Source organism: Nothobranchius furzeri, chromosome 14 (assembly GCF_043380555.1).
Source record: "Nothobranchius furzeri strain GRZ-AD chromosome 14, NfurGRZ-RIMD1, whole genome shotgun sequence".
Taxonomy (NCBI): Eukaryota; Metazoa; Chordata; class Actinopteri; order Cyprinodontiformes; family Nothobranchiidae; genus Nothobranchius; species Nothobranchius furzeri.
In genome coordinates this window covers 57,849,891-57,863,126 of record NC_091754.1, presented here as the reverse complement: position 1 = coordinate 57,863,126, position 13,236 = coordinate 57,849,891, and the positions used below count along the sequence as shown (strand labels likewise).

The 13,236-nt window shown below is 41.7% G+C and overlaps 1 protein-coding gene across 5 annotated transcripts in view; it reads left to right on the top strand.

Annotated features, from left to right (window-relative positions):
• LOC107380986 (beta-1,3-galactosyltransferase 1) overlaps positions 1-13,236 on the top strand; it is a 201,383-nt gene continuing 188,147 nt past the window's right edge. For all 5 annotated transcript variants that reach the window (XM_054743207.2, XM_054743209.2, XM_054743208.2 and 2 more), the window contains exon 1: positions 1-791. The gene's annotated coding sequence lies outside the window, so the exon portion shown is untranslated. The remainder of the gene's footprint in view (positions 792-13,236) is intronic.

Genomic DNA, 13,236 nt, shown 5'->3' with positions numbered 1-13,236 from the left:
CTTCTAAAGTGAAAATTACGTCCTTGCTGCTACGGCTGACTTCTTTATTGTGCTTTCTGCTTCTTGAACAACCAAAGCAAAGAACCAGAAACCCAGAAAGACAAGAACCAAAATCGAAACAAGCAGTGCCCCTGTAGGGCGCTAGCCTGCCCACACAGTGAACAAGTTCCCAGGAACACAGTGTTCGTGCCCAGGCTGTGAAATGTTCCAAAGTTTTGATGCTGCCTCGCGTTTTTAAACACATCTTTGCTGCTTTAAGGGCTTTTGTGTCTGCTGCGTTTTGGGCAGATTTTCATGTTTGTTTACCACATCCTGCCTGACACAATCATTGTTTTCTACATCTCACGTCCTCGTGGGACACAACGTGCGTGACAAAAAATGACAGTTATGGTTGGTAAATTATTTTTGCTAAAATAAAATAAAAAAACTTATAAATGTTTTATAAAAGTTCAAGAAGATCTTCTAGTGTGAGTTTAATTAGATGGCCACCTCCACGATAACCCAGCTTAGACCACCGGGAGAGTTCTGCCCGCTCCTCTGAACCCACCACCGGATCTCACTCCCGGTGCGCCGAGCTGCAGCGGTGCGCTCCCTCCCTGTCCCCTATTGGCTGCAGTGCTCCATTCCCGTCAGCTGAACGCTGATTGGACACCCCCCTCTCTCTCTCCTCTACCGGCAGCACGAGCTCGGCGTGCGGCGCGAGAGACGCGGAGGAGACGGATCAGAGCGGAGCTCGGTTCGAGCCCGGGACAAGTTTTACAGAGAGGAGCAGCCTCCGGGAGCCGGCGCAGGTAGGGGCATGGTCGCGCTTGGTTCTGGTGTGTGCGCGTGCTCGGTTCGGGAGTGAAACTCCGTTCACGGTTCGGTCCGTTTTCTGCTGCTGTTTGACCTTCGCTTTTCCAGGTGGACTTTTTTTTACGTTTCATCCACATTTCCAGCAGCTCCTTAAACATCAGAGTCCTTTAGTCATGAATGAAATCAGCTGATCAGTGTGTGTGTGTGTGTGTGTGTGTGCGCGCGCGCGTGTGTGGTTATTCTCTCTGCTTTATCTCTAAGTAGGCTGTGCGTGTTGGTGCTCTGTGCAGCTAATATCAGTTTAAGTGATTTCCAGCTGTTAATCCTCCTAACAGGGATGAGTGCCCCCCCCCCCCCTCTCTCTCTGGGATGCTGTCCTCCAGGTCACCACAGAAACACAGATTGGAGGATCCGACCTTTAGCCAGCTGAGGGGTCATGGCAGCAATTCACACTCAGCCTGAGAGCGGCTGGGAACAGCTCTCTCCCCAAAAAGAAAAAAGAACCCCTTTTCCAGAGATTTCCTTCTTTGACGGATGCTTTCAAAGCCGAACGCCACGGATCTCCCTCCTACAGGTCTGATCCTCTTTTTGGAATTACAGCCCTCCTTGATGTTGGTACATCAATACTTCTCACGGTCTGGAGTCCTTCCCGTAATACCAAAGGAGCTGAGCCCATCTCTTCCTTTAAGTAACTGGCTTTCAACTTCCAGAACACAGCCTGGAGTTTTAATACCGCTGGCTCGGCCGGATCTCGCTCCACTGGCTGGCGTTTGCCCAGACGTCCTTCAAATTAGGGACGAGTTGTTTTGTTCCATTTAGTCTCTGAGTTTCAATCATCTCGACTCGCAGGAAGTATCTGTTCACCCTAAGTACCTAAAGTGGGGCGACGGTGCCACAGGAGCTAAGAGCTCGCCCCGTAATCGGAAGGTTGCAGGTTCGAGCCCCGCTCAGTCTGTCGCTGTCGTTGTGTCCTTGGGCAAGACACTTAACCCACGTTGCCTGCTGGTGGTGGTCGGAGGGACCGGTGGCGCCAGTGCTCAGCAGCCTCGTCTCCGTCAGTGCGCCCCAGGGCAGCTGTGGCTACACCGTAGCTCATCCCCACCAGTGTGTGAATGGGTGAATGACTGATTGTGTTGTAAAGCGCCTTGGGGGGTTCCAGGACTCTAGTAGGCGCTATATCAAATACAGACCATTTACCGTAAAGAAGAGTTAGTAGGTCCTAATGAGACGCCACGGGAAACTCAGATAACCTGAAATTGAGAATTGTCACATGTGAAATCATAGTCCACGCTGTCTAGTTGCTTTTTCACAGCAGTGACATGTGAAACCCACAGGGTTGCAAGTCGCTCTACATGTGAAACTTTTCCCATGTGAAAAATCACATGCTTTTAAATCTTTACGATAATGTGAAATCCATTTGGAAACGTTTTAAATTTTGTGAAATGTGTAAAACGTATGGAATAACACGTAGAACATGTATTTCTTGTGGTTTTGGAACATTTTGTGGCATCACATGTGAAACACGTTTTCACATGGAAGCGAATGTGCAACATTCTCTTGGTAATGACATGTGAAACCAACAAGATCACATGTGAAACCTATGATATGGCATTTGAAATCCATGTATTTATTTTTGTACATGTGAAACTAATTAGCACATGGGAAAATATTTTACACATTCATATTTTAAAACTTATATTCTTGTTAATAGCATGTGAAACCTACTTGAGCACAAGGAACCCATGAAATTGCTAGTGAAACACATGTAATTACATGTTTTGCACATGAAAATTGGGTTTTGAAATTTATAAGGTGTTTTGCTAAACTAAGAAAAATATCAGAAAAAATTGTTTCACATGTGAAATGCATAGGATTACAAGTTTCCTCGCCAGAAAATGCAGCTTTGCACATGTACTTTTTTTGTATGTGAAAACTATAATAGATTCCCACGTGAAACTGATTGGATCACATCCGGAACATGTAGAAATGTATATAAAAACTTTGAAATTACTGGTTATTCCACATGTGAATTATCTTATACACATGTGAAATGTCTTATTTGAATACTTCTATTAATAAATGTTAACTAAATGTAAATTAATGCAAAAGCAACAGATTTTCCTCCACACGAAAAACGCCTCTTGGGTACATGTGAAACTAATCTTGGTATTAAACCATGTGAATTCCTATGTGAAACGTGCCTGTTGTTCCGTTCACCACATACTAATTACTTGAATGATCGCAAAATGTTGTTTTTTAAACTTTGAACCAATTTTCCAGAATCAAGCCGGTTTAGTTTGCCAGCAGCCACCTTTCAGCTGTGGGATCTTTCAAATGAATTATAACAATAATGATTTTAGATCAATAAATCACTGATGCGCTCTTTAAAAGAGCCCCTCAGGGTTTCCTCCCACTGAATTTAGTGGGATTCTTTTTTCTTTTGGTTCTAAAATCAATGGTTTCCACTCGCCTTCTTAAACGCTGCTCCAGTTCACAATCACTATTAATCACTTCCTTGTGTGATCACAGGCCTTATATCTATTAAAGCTCTGTTTACAGCAGCTGTGTTATAAACTACAGCTTATTGGCATCCTGCTAGAGGAAACTAGCCCCTGGGTGTGCACGTAATGGGCTTGGTTTTAACTCATTTAACCCTCATGCTTTTTATTGTGAAGTCATCCAGCCCGTCTACGTTAGCGGGCCAACGGGATGCAAAGATTCGATCTTTTCAAATAATTTGCATTAAATCGGCTCATACCAGACTCGCCCATAGAGTAGTGGGGTAAATTGAAGCTGTATTTTTTGGGGGGGCTGAGGAAACAAAGCCCTAAGGCACAGCCATATTCTTTTAATTACATCATATTTCAGTCATGGAAATGATTGGAATTAGATTTATGATGCAACACGGGCGACACAAACTGTATGTGACATTGACGAATGGTGTTTGTAGAGACCGCAAAGGAAAAGTGAATTACCGGCAGGCCTATTAACTCGTTCGTAGTTTGAGTGTACTTACGCTTCTGATGGTGCTCCTCTTGTCACCACTGTTTAATGGGAAAATCAGTCAGTTCGGGGATCTCTTCTTTTGTAGCAGTGTGGTGGCATTTCGGTGCCCCCCGGGGAACGTACGGCTCGCCTTGTCAAATGTCAGCCATGTACTTCTTTTGCTTGAGCCTCCTTTAGAAATTGCCACATTGCGAAGACCATCAGTTTGAATTTTGCTTTCTCTGGCATTGGTTTGTCATTGTGCTCAGAATTAGTGTCAGTCACCATTTTAAGTGGCGATGTGGAAGTGCCAAAAAGTGAGGCTCCTTAAATGCCAATTTTAGGCTTCGGAACTGAGACGGACGTCTTGGCTTCTCCATGGTAGAGTGACAACTTTGTGGCAGAAACGAACAGACTGGATAACTAGCTGTTGTTTGTCCGTGTGACTGACAAGTCAGGAAAACTGCCAAAAAACATCATACGAGTTGGAAGTAGAGTCTGACGGAATGCAGAGCTTGATCCGAGTGATGGACTTGGTGAGTCAGTGCACTTTTCTTCCTCATGTCTGGTGATATTAAATAATGAAGCCGCGTGGTGTCACAAGCCTCTCGGAAACTCATCAGTGTCTTTGTCGTAACGAGATCTCTCTCCTCCACTTTCACACTAATAAATGAAAGGTCCTCATTAACGGAGCTTGGAGCATTCGTGATTTGATAGGAATCAATCATGGCATGCCTGGCACATACTGTATGTGCTAAGATGTTCTTACTTGTGGTGTGTTCTAGTCCCAATGTCTGGGCCAAAGTTTGCAAGTGTAACGTGGAGGAGAATCCTAGTGTTTACTTAGGAGGAGGAGTTGTAGGTTTTGATTTGAAGAAGCATTCAGACTAAAGGATCCAATGATATTTAAGGGTACAAAGGCTTGACACTGGGGCGGTACCCTTGAAAGTATTGTCCTTGTTCCATCAACAGGTGGTACTTGGTAGTACTTTCATAGTGTTGTACATCTGGTGGTAGCCTTGTACCAAATATTACAAAACAAAGGCCCGTCATCGAAAATGATGTCTACAGCTTAGAGGAATCAGTGCATATTTGGACCTTTTACAACTTGGGAACAAAGACCACATTGGTATATCTTGCACCCTAGAGGTCAAACACAGACTTCTGTACATTATTTTTAGTTATGACTGAGTTCCATTTGCACAACATGAGGATGAGTCAGTTTCCTAAAAACTGGTTTTGACAGGTGCTCTTCATCTGCTTAGCTACTAGGGATGTAAAAAATATCAATATGGCAGTAGATTAGGATTTTTCCCTGCAATATTATATCGATATTCAAAAGTCGTGTATCGAATATCTGGAAGAATTTACATGCAAACGTTTGTGTATTTTTCTTTTTTTTTTCTTTTGGTGCAATTCAAATGCCGACTGCTAATTGGCAGCAATGTGCAATGGGTTTCGTTTCCGCCATTGGAATGTAAATCCCTTAAGATCCCTCATGGTAAACATGTTATGTATCAGTTTGGACTGTTTATTGCATTTTCCTACAACAAATTCAGTCTGAAAAAATTGCAAATATCGCCTGACTGAACGTATCACAATATATTGTGATACATATCATATCGCTAGAATTTCACCAATACACATCCCTATTAGCTACAGATAACTCACATTCAGCTAACTGTTTAGCCCAATGTGGTTTTTATTATAGCAACTATTTACCATGAGTGCAAATATACTTGGAAGAACTGCAAAAATATCAGTTTGAGGGATTTTGGCTGAACAAACTTGCCTTTATTTTCCTGACAGGATTGAAGAATTGGTAGAATTTTCATCAATTCCTTCACAATCCTCAGTGGAGGAGGGGCGGGCAGCTCGTTTTGCTACTGTGCGTCGTCCGTGACTGCGGGGAGGTGGGTGGAGTCTTGGCCTGGCAGGGCACCAAGCAAGGCCTGGTGCCCTGCCAGGCTTATATAGGGCAGGGGGGCTCAGTAAGCAAATGAGGAAGCAAAAGAGCTAAGAATAGCAGAAACAATGTATATCTTAAAAACTATTAAAGGAATCAATACTGAAAGTCATGGCTGGTAAGTCCGGAATGAGCCGAAAGTTTTGATAACAAATTTTATGAATCAGTAGAAAAACTGTTAAAAAGACAGAAAACCAGGAAAACTATTGTGCATTGAAAGTAGTACATTTACACGATTAGAAAAGGTAGTAATACTTCTCCTAGTATGGGAGATAATACTATAGTTAAAGGTAATAACTAGGGATGCATCAATACGATACTGGTATCGATACCGGCACTGATACCGATATCGATACCAGTATCTGTATCGGTAAAAGTCAACCGATACCAGGAACCAATACCAATGCAGTTGCTTGAAAATGGCTTCACTGTAACTTGTCATTTCTGTTCACCTAATATTTTAGTTTTGTGATGATTTCCATTCATGTATTTTACTTTTTATCTACCTCACAGTCTTTTCCTGTTGAAAGCAGAGAATAAAATAAAATCTGTATTCCAAATCGTTGCACATTATTTTTATGGTATCGGTATCGGCGAGTACGCAGATCCAAGTATCGGTATCGTATCGGTTTGGAATAAAAGTGGTATCGCTGCATCCCTAGTAATTACACAAAGTAAAGTGAGTTGGGGAGCACCTGGACCGTTTATGGAGACCTTGTCGCGACTGAAGCAATAGTGAAACATACAGTGAAGATTTTAAACACCAAAGAGACGACTGAATGATACCGGTGTTGTGTCAAAAAGCGTTTTTTCCTCCTCTGTCGGCGCAAACCTCTCTCCTCTGCTGCTCCTTTTGGGTGAATGGAGTCACATTAATACCAAATACACAGATCGCAGTAACAGTCGGTCTCTGTGGAACGTTTCTAGCTGTTTCTAAGAACTCCGTGTTTGTGAGAGTCAGTTTGATCTGGTTTTAACAACCTAAACACTCTTCTGTAGAAACTAGACAGGATTATACTTGGAAGAAAACTAGAACTCAACTGGACTGGAATGAACTGTAAATATTACAAAGCAGCTGAGTGTGTTCATGCACAAAGACGGCATGGTGAGACTGAAACGATGGATGTCTGTGTAACGCCAGCTTTTCTAACCTGATTTTTGAGTCTGTGTGTGTTTTCTTCCCTGATTCCCTCCTTTCTCCGAGGATGTTCACTGGTCTTCACATTGATGTGCTCTGACCTGTGCTGCTCATCCCCTCCTCCTTTACTCTGTGTGCAGCGGGGTTTTAGGAGGCAGCACATGGGGCTATGCTTTTCATCTGCGTCTGTGACCGTCGTCCAAAGTTTATCGGATCACTTGGTAATCTCGTTGACTGGAGCCGAGCCCACACACATCCCTGGGTTCGGTAAGCGCAGGCACAGATGCTAGATATGTATCCAGCAGCATCATGCTGCGGTGCCGCTGATTTTCTTCTTTTATTCCACCAGTCCTTTCTGACTCCCGACACCCGATCCACACGCTGTCACAAAACTGTAAAGGGTTAACTTCTGATCCTCAGCTGGCCTCGTTTAAAGGTTGTTTCGTCTTCGTCACTGATGTGGTTGCTGTCGGTGAGGTCAGACGCTTGAGCTCCTGCTCACTCCAACAGAACACGTCGGTGTGAGACAGATTTCTGACTGGGTCCGAATCAGTAAACAAGTCACTCTTAATGAAACTCAAGTCTTACGTTAACCGAGTTGAGGACCCAGGTAAATGCCGCTTCCAGCTACAGAGACGTAGCCACCATTGGGTGTGCAATGATCTTAATGTTGACCCTAATACTGCACCACCCCAGTGGTCATTAATCAGTTTGGCTTTGGATTGATTAACAGCAACGTGACTCTTTTGCAGCCTTCATAGCAAACTCAGATTACTGTAAAACAAATTTTCTTGGGTGATAAAAGCAACACTGATGAAATGTTACCTCCTACTAGCCAAGACTCCTTCCTGTGGGATGTCCCGAGCCAAGGTGGGCTAGCTTGTGTTCACGTCGATCATGTCTGTTTCTTTTCTGTGGCTAAGGCCAACAACGGGGGTTAAATGTTCATGTTCAGCATCCATGTGCAACTCAGAGTGACCATTTTTAATCTAAAAAGAAAGTTTTACAGTTTCTCAGTGAATGAGCCACGTAACCCATGTAGCTGAACCAATAGAAGGACCCATAGATGGTTGGGTTCCAGTTGGACTTGCTCTGGTCTGTAGTGGTCAAGAGAAAGTTGAACCAGAAGACAAATCCCTGTTAAGGGGTCTGCTCACGTTCCAACTGTCATCAGTGCTTTTTATGAGATTTGGTTCATGACTGAAAGAAGAAGATCCTGGATGAGAGTGACTGAAACAATCTCCCTTCACAGAGACCAGTTTCAGACTTGGAGAAGGCGAGAAGCTTCCGCTGTAGGTTTTCCAGGCATGTCCCACTGGGAGGAGCATCAGGGGTCAACCCTAAACTCAAGGGATGGACTTTACCTCCCCTCCGGCCTGGGAAAACCTTCCCCAGGAGAAGCTGGGCGGCGTGTAGAGAGAGATGTTTTACTTTGGTTAAAAGATCCACAGAAGTTCCTGAAAACATACATTTAGGAGCCCAAAAAGGTGGAAGGAGTTCAGTAAACATGATCTCTGGAGGTAGATTGTCGGTTGTTCAGTAACGGTTTTCCTTCATCACCAGCTGCCACTTAAACAGAAGACCAAATTAAACCCGTTCAGCTTCATTTGTTAGACCTTTCATTTGCAACCAGCGAACAAACGTAAATAACAATTTATTACTTTAATAGTTATGAAGTGTGTGTGTGTGTGTGTGTGTGTGTCAGTCACATCCCGAGTGTTTGCTCTCAGCTCAGTGTTGGTGCACAGCAGGCTTTAAGTGCTTTAAATAGACAGGGACTTTTACAAACTACACGTTACTGATGTAAAAGTACAGCGTTTTTTCTCCCCTGGAAAAAAACCCGTCAGTTCATAAAGATGAGAGATTAGATTAGATTAAAATGTTTACAAAAGAAGCAGAAATATGCAATCCTGTGAAGGCTACTGTCTCCGACACGTTCTCTCTCTATCCGTCTACAAGGCTGAGGGTAACCTGATGTAACTATCTCAAGGATCTTTTGGAAACTGCTTTCATTTCTTTTAATTTGAGACCCTAGAGAACAAGTATTTGTCTTATCTTTTGCCTTTTAATTAGTTTTTTGTTGTGTAAAGAAGACAAATATTCAGGTCTCATAATTTAGGTTTTGAATGATTTTCCCTCATTTCTTATTAATTGGATTTTCCTTGAACAAACACGTCTGCAGGAACCTGGATGGATCTCACGGTTCCTTTTTAAATTCATCTTTCAGTCCAGAAATTATTAATAATTATTTGAGTGGTGGCACTTGAGTCAAATAAAATGAAAATTTGAAAAGCAGAATAGACCTAAATAAATGCGAAACTAGAAAAATTGCATTTATTGCACAAATGCTGTTTGAATGCTGGATAGCTGAAACTGTAAGCTGAAGCTGCTGAGCAGCTGAACTGAAGCTGAAATTAAGCAAAACTGTCAAAATGAGCACAATGTCTTGAAAGATGTAGACGCAAAAAGCACCAACAAGCAAATAAAGCACAAAAAGTAAGTGAAAAATAGAGAAAAATAATGCTAAATACCAAAAAAACTTAAATCTGTGAACAATGAATAAAAATCTGGACAGCTTAAATGTCTAAACACCTGTTATTTCAGTTTGTCAAGTTTAACAGTTTAATCTTTACATTTAGCTGAACTGTGAAATTAGCAGTTTATGCTAAATTTGGTAACTGATTGCTGAAGTTGTTGAATAGCTGAAGTAAGCTGAAACTAAGCTAAACTGTCAAATGAGCTGAACGTAGTGAAAGATGTGAAAGCAAAAAGCACCAAGAAGCAAAACAAGCACACCAAGTAAGTGAAGAATCAAGAAAACTAATCCTAAATAGCAGAAAACTCAAATCTGTGAACACTGTTTAAGGACAGCTAAAATGTCTAAACACCTGTTATTTCAGTAGGACTAGTTTAACAGTTATACTTTTACATTTAGCTGAACTGTGAAATTAGCATCACATGCTGAATTCAGAAACTAATTGCTGAAGCTGAAACTAAGCTAAACTGTTAAAATGAGCTGAATGTTTTGAAAGATTTAGAAGCAAAAGGCACCAAAATGTAAATAATGCACAAAAAGTGAAGAACAGAGAAAACAATCCTAAACAGCAGAAAACTGAAATCTGAACATTATTTAAAACCTGGACAGCAAAAATGTCTAAACACCTGTTATTTCAGTAGGACAAGTTTAACAGTTTAATTTTTATATTTAGTTGAACTGTGAAATAGTAGCATAAGCCGAATTCAGAAACGGATTGCTGAAGCTGCTGAATAGCTGAAGTGAAGCTGAAACTAAGCTAAACTGTCAAAATGAGCTGAATGTATTTAAAGATTTAGAAGCAAAAATCACCAACAAGTGTAATAAAGCTCAGAATATAGGTGAAGAATGGATAAAAAAAATGCTAAACAGCACAAAACTTTAATCTTTGAACATTTATTAAAAACTTGAAATTTGAAATGTTAAACAGCTGGCATTTGAATGAGAATAGTTTAACAGGTACATTTTTACAATTGGCTGAAATGTGCATTTAGAAATATTTGCTGATATCTGAAACTGATAGATTAACATATGTTCAGATTTGATATGGGATGGATGAATGTTGGATGACTGAAATAACGGATGGATTGTTGGATGGATGTTAGATGGTTGAATGGATAGAAGCATGTATGGATTTATATGTAGATGGATGGATTCCTTAGGCCAAGCCGATCGATTTGATGTCTCACATGCGTGGGTGTGTAATTCCATCTAGCCAGAAGATGATTGACCTCTCTCAACCAATCAGCGAGCTGGGAGGGAGCGGGGCACTTTCCCACCTTCTGACGGTCAATCAAATTGAACTTGTTTCTAGTTTTAAGTACAAACAGTTCAAAAAGATCAAAAACAGGAGTCTGTTAATGGCTCAATATCCTGCTTTTTATATTCATTCCTATGAGACTTGGTTAAAGTGATTTGTAGTTCTTTGTGTTGCCATGGTAACAGATGACAGGAGTCTGCATTAATAAAGCTATGTACAATAACACGACTCATTTAAACTTTGAATAACATTTCTATATTAAAGTATGTTGATACAGTTGTGTCTAAAATGTTGTTAAACGTTGTTGCTAAGCACGTTGCCATGGTAACGCAGAACACAATATCAAGTTAATACAAGACTCCTGGGACCAAGCAGGTTGAATTGATGTACCATATGTGTGGGTGCACATTTCCTTTTAGGCATAAGACGATTTCAAACTCTCAGCCAATGAGAGAGCAGCGAAGGAGGAGGGGGCGGTTCCTGCCTTCTGACTAGTGTTAAAATGATAACTATGCTGCTAGTTTTAAGTGTATAGAGCTGGTTGGTTGGTTAACAGCATTCAAACAATAAAGAAGAACAGGAAAACAATAGTTTGAAGGCTTCAAACAATAAAGGCATCATGGCTCATCCGGATATTATAAAGCATTAGAACAAGCCTACATATTTTTATAATAATCAGTCTCTTCACTTGACTCTGGTAAGACTTCCTGTAGGCATTTTATTTTGGCCACTATCGTCTAAGTCAAGTGTGAACATTAAGGGCAGCGAGTCTTCAAACATAATTTAAAGATTCTTTGTTGTAACAATCTGTGGCCCAGTCCCAATACTAACCCTGCGTGCGCCCTACGGTTTTCTGTGAAGTGCACTTGGAGGAAGTTCACAGTAGGGTTCGAGTGCGTAGTACACAAACATGCCGAACTGGCAACGCATGCCAGGATGCTGGTTGCTGTTCGTGCTACTTAAAAAAAATCTTTGTTAACAAAATTTCAAACAAACAATTATCTGATAAAATTGTACATTCACTGCTGTCCACATTGAGTCTTAGTCTAAACGTTCAGAGCATGCTTAAAAATCACTAATCTGCCTAAAAAGAATTGTTTCATTTGAAAATACATATTTTTCAGACAGGGCACTTGAGCCATTCCTCTGCCTTCCTCTCAAAACCCCCAGCAATGAATTGTGACCGAAGTGCAGATCAAGGGTGCAAAAGGGGCGTGGTCACCTTCCGCACTTGAGAATCTGGACACCCCACACACTTGCACTCTTGGACGGGATCGCGCAGTTGAAGAGTGCAAGGGTAGCCGTGCGAGTATCGGAATTGGGCCTATCACAAACAACATGCCCAAGCCACCAAAGAGCCATCAGCCAGGAGCCAATCAGGTTCCACCTGTGAGTGGAACACACCTGGTAGTACTTGGAGGCATTATCCATGAGTACATGTGTGTTTCTGGTTGATCCTTAAACGTAGGGATGTCCCAGTACAACTTTTTCACTTCCAATACGATACCAATATTGCAGCCTTCAGTATGGACCGATACCAATATCAATCCGATACGATATCAGCACAAATCGTACGTACTTTTACCTAATTCATAGTGTGGAATTTATGAAAGGTTTCATTAAGTGATATTACTCAATTGGAGAACAAGGGCCAATAATAGTAAGTATGAAAAGAAAAGACAATAATTTTTTAACCATTGGTTGCAAAAACCTAAACCTTAACGGACTGCTTTTATCGGAGATTTTTGATGCCGTCCGATATAATCCGATACACTGTTTTTTGACCGATATCAAATTATTTTTGATTTTGATACTGGAACGGGACATCCCTACTTAAACGTTCTACCTCACAGTAAAGACTAATTAGGCTTTCCAACCGTTTGGGGTCTTCCTGCCGAGACGCGTCGTTATGACAAAGGATTAATCAAGCAAGCACACATTTCCCAACTTTTTGCGAGAAAAGTCTATGTTCAACCATTCACCTTCTCACTCATTCACTCGTTTTGTGAACCCACTTCATCCTGAGTTGGGTCATGTGGAGCTGGTGCCTTAATGGAGGTACTGTGCGGGAAGTGGGTTCTTGGTCCATCACCGGGTCACAAAACAGATAAAGGAGGCACGACACACACACTGACTCAGGAGTCACATTGCCATGTCTTTGGTCTGTGGGAGGAAATCGGAGTACCCAGAGAAGTCCCATGCATTCATGGAGGTGCTGCCAGGATTTTACAACCGTCCTCATTCGAGGCAACAGTGCCACAAACTGCTTCACCGTGCAGCTACTAACAATACGTGATTCATTGCAAATCCCTTAAAAACATCTTTACTCAAAGTGACTCTAGATAATTAAATTATTAAAGACAAGGTCATAATTCCTTTAAATAGAAAATCTTTTTAAATCATTTGCATTTTGCTGATGGGCTCATCGAATCCTGCTTTTTGGTAATAGTTGTGACTCACAGCAAACTGGGCTCACTTCAGGCAATGCCCCACCCCCTACCAGTGTCACATCCTCTAGCAGCTGGGGCTGCATGCCGACTTCCTCTGCCTCCCATCTA